General features: G+C 61.5%; 1 protein-coding gene across 1 annotated transcript in view; it reads left to right on the plus strand.

The window, feature by feature from the left end:
• The window catches only part of NGFR (nerve growth factor receptor), a 12,073-nt gene that overhangs the window by 3,773 nt on the left and 4,637 nt on the right, over positions 1–3,663 (plus strand). The gene's annotated exons all lie outside the window — the stretch shown is intronic.

Consider the following 3,663-nt stretch of genomic DNA (forward strand, 5'->3'; position numbering starts at 1 on the left):
GAGTACCCACAGAGCCCCCAGGGGCTGCCACGGGGGCTGGGGGGGCACTGGGAGTACCCACAGAGCCCCAGGGGCTGCCATGGGGGCTGGGGGGGCACTGGTGGGGGGGAGCATTAGCAGGTACTTGATCGTCCTCAAGTGCACCCTCTTTCCCTCCTGGGACCTTCCCAGGCCTCCCATCTGCTGTGTCAGGAGGGATTTAGGAAAAGAATTAATTTAAAAAGTCCTGTTCTTCCCCCAGAGGGTGGTTGGGCACTGGAACAGCTCCCCAGGCTGTGGTCCCAGGGCTGCCAGAGCTCGAGGAGTGTTTGGACAACTCTCTCAGGGGCAGGGTGGGATTTTGGGATGGTCGTGTGCAGAGTTGGACTCGATGGTCCCTGGGGGCTCCTTCCAGCTCAGGATATTCCAGGATTCCATGACCTCTGCACTGGCAGCAGGGTCACTGCCAGCCTTTCCCCAGACCTGCCCTGCCAGTCCCACCTCCTGCCAATGCCCCCTCCCTGCCAATCCCACCTCTCCCTGTTTTGGAGCCCACTGATCCCAGGCACCTTTGCAGACCCCTCCCAGCACTGTTTTCCCCTCGATGTCCCCAGCTCCCAGCTCATGCCAATATTTACCTCCAGAACCCCCTCTCCTCACTGTGTGTGCTGCTCTCAGCTCCAGCCATGGGGGGGGGGGTCTCCTGCAGGATTTTTTTGAAACCTTATAAAGGGCCACAGAATCAAAGCGAGTTTGGGAGGGGAGAAGCAAATCCCAGCAGTCCCCAGGAGAGAGAGGGGGGCATGGGGCTCTCCCAGCCAGCCCCAGGCACGGTGCCTGTGTCAGAGCTCCATAAATGTCAGTGGGAGCCGCCTGCTCAGACCTGGGAAGTGTTTGCAGATGAACAGGCCCAGCTCAAACAGCACCACAGAGGAGACCTGCCCTCCCCAGTGACTGCTGCAAACCCTGGGAAGGCCTAAGGAAGAGGATTCAGGGGAAAAGCTGTGCCAGCCGAGCCCGGATTGCTCCGGGGATGTGACTGGGGAGGGACAAGGGACACGGCAGGGCTGGGGGGAGCTGAGAGGGGGCAAAGGCTGGGAGGGAGGAGCTGGGTAAGGAGAGCAGCAGCAACAGCAGCACAGGGAAGGGACAGGGACAGGGCAGGGACAGGGCAGGGACAGGGCAGGGCTAAAAATACCTCAGCTCTCCTGCAAAATCGATGCACGGCGCTCGCCCTCCCTGAGGCTGGCTGGGGGGGCTGGATCCCCCCTGGATGCAGGGCTGAATCCCACAAAGGGCTGGATCCCCCCTGGATGCAGGGCTGAATCCCACAAAGGGCTGGATCCCCCCTGGATGCAGGGCTGGATCCCACAAAGGGCTGGATTCCCCCTGGATGCAGGGCTGGATCCCACAAAGGGCTGGATCCCCCCTGGATGCAGGGCTGGATCCTACCCAGGACTGGATCCCACAAAGGGCTGGATCCCACAAAGGGCTGGATCCCACAAAGGGCTGGATCCCACCCAGGGCTGGATCCCACTGGCCGTGGGGACTCGATCCCACCCGGCTGCAGTTTCAGGGCTGCTGGGCAGGATAACCCTGGGAATTCAGGCCCATCCTGCTGTGGGGTGCCAGGGCATCCATTGTGCCATCCGTCTCCCCCAGCCCTTCCCACAGGAATCCTGGATGTCAGGGAATCCTGGATGTCAGGCTCCAGCTGCAGGGCTGCCAACCCAGAGGGGGGCTTTGCACTCCTGGAGATGCTCAGATGGGTCCTTTTCCCATCCTTTTCCCACTACCTGCACTTCCAGGCTCATCTCCCTGATTTCTTTCTGGGAGCTTGTGGGATAAAGGGAATTTCCACCCTTCCTGGAGGACGTGGAGGTTATGGAGAGGCAAACTCTTCCCACAGGGAAGCTGCCCAGGGTGTCATACTCCGGCTCCAGGGGATGTAAACCCAGAGGGTGACTTGGCATTCCTGGCTCCCTGTCCCACTCTCCAGGCCTCAGGATCCCCCATTCCCCTTCCCTCTGCATCCCGGATCCCACTGCCGAGGGCCGGGCAGGTGGAGGCAGCCCCGGTGCTGGCACAGCATCCAGCCTGAGCTGGAGGAATGTGGGCACGGCCCAGGGCTGTGGGATCCCCACCTCCACCCCGGGCTGCCTCCCCTTGGATGCGTTCCCGACTCACCAGCCGGGTTGTTTGGGATAAATTCGCTCCAACCAAAGCATCGGCCCCGCCAGAGCCTGGGGGGGCTGGAGGGGAGAGACAATCCCTGGGTCAACCCCGGTGGCCACTCCCTTGTTTTATCCTGATTTTCTGCCCCCCAGCCTCTCCAGCCCCCCCAGTTGCTGCCTCATGATTTATTTATCCCTCCCCGGCGGGAGGGAGGGAGGGCAGGGGGGGCCCAGTTTGAATCTGGGCTGTAATTGCTCAGCTCAGATACCTTCCCTGCCACTGCAAATGTGCCCACTCAGCCGAAAGCCTTTCCTGGCCACTTCCCCGCTCTAATGGTGCCCATCAATAATTCAGGATAATGCGAGGGATGAGCCCCAGGTTAATGGGAGCCGCGTGTGCCGCCGGCGCTCCCGGCGCTGCTCCGGCTCCGCTCGCCCGGGTGGGCACAGGGGCACGGGGGCACAGGGGCACGGGGGCTGCTCACACCCCCCCTGAGGCGGGAACAGGGCCAACAGCACCCAAAACAAGTTCCCCGGTGAATCTGTGCCTTCCCCATCCCTGGAAGTGTCCAAATCCAGGCTTGGAGCAACCTGGTCTAGCAGAAGGTGTCCCTGCCCGTGGCAGGGGGTGGGATGAGCTGGGTGTTAAGGTCCTTTCCAACCCAACCCATTCCATGATTCCATGATTCTGTGCTCCCTGTTGCCCTGCAATTCCAGGGAATTGCAATCCCTGCGGTTACAGGGGTGGCATCGGGAGAGGAGCAGGACACTGGACACAGGCACTGGATGTTGGGAGCGGGAATGTCGCGGCTGTGACGGGGTTTGTGCAGCTGAGTCACGCCGGGGAAACAGCAGCTGCCGGGGCTGGGATGGCACTTCCATCCCTCTGATCCCACCCAGCACCAGGGATCAGGGAGCTTCAGTCCCATTTCTGTCTTGGAACAGCCTGGGCCAGCTCTGCCCTGAGCTCATCCGTGGCTCTGAGAGTGGGAATTGCAGTATCCATGATCATCCCAGGGACACGAATGGGTCATTAGGGATCCCAGCAGTGGCTGGATTGTTTTTTCAGGAGCAGGGAAGCAGAGGGATTGAGGCTGAGCTCCCCTGCACCTTCTCCATCCCAGAGGCTGGACTTTCCCCTTGGCATTGTGGCTGAGGGAAGGTGGGGATCGATGGGAGCAGCCGAGGCAGGGACAGCAGCTGTGCCCTCCAGGACGGAGCTGACCCGGCTTCCTGGGCTAAAAATACCCTCCAACACCTTTGGGAACGGGCAGAGGGAGGGAGGGGGATTGATTTCCCCGGCAGTCAGTCCTACAGGATGAAACCGGAGAGTGAGAAGCCCCGGGGTCAGGGAGAGTCAGCAATTAGTGTTGTCACCTCCTGTCACATCACACCCCCGACCCGGGACACGTGGCCAGGGGGGAACAACGGGGGTGTGATGGCCCAAGGGACCCCCGGGCAGGATATGGAGGAGAAGGGGATGGGATGCTGAGGAGCAGCTGTGGCTGTG

This window comes from Corapipo altera, unplaced genomic scaffold (assembly GCF_003945725.1).
Source record: "Corapipo altera isolate COAL_440 unplaced genomic scaffold, ASM394572v1 226, whole genome shotgun sequence".
Lineage (NCBI taxonomy): Eukaryota > Metazoa > Chordata > Aves > Passeriformes > Pipridae > Corapipo > Corapipo altera.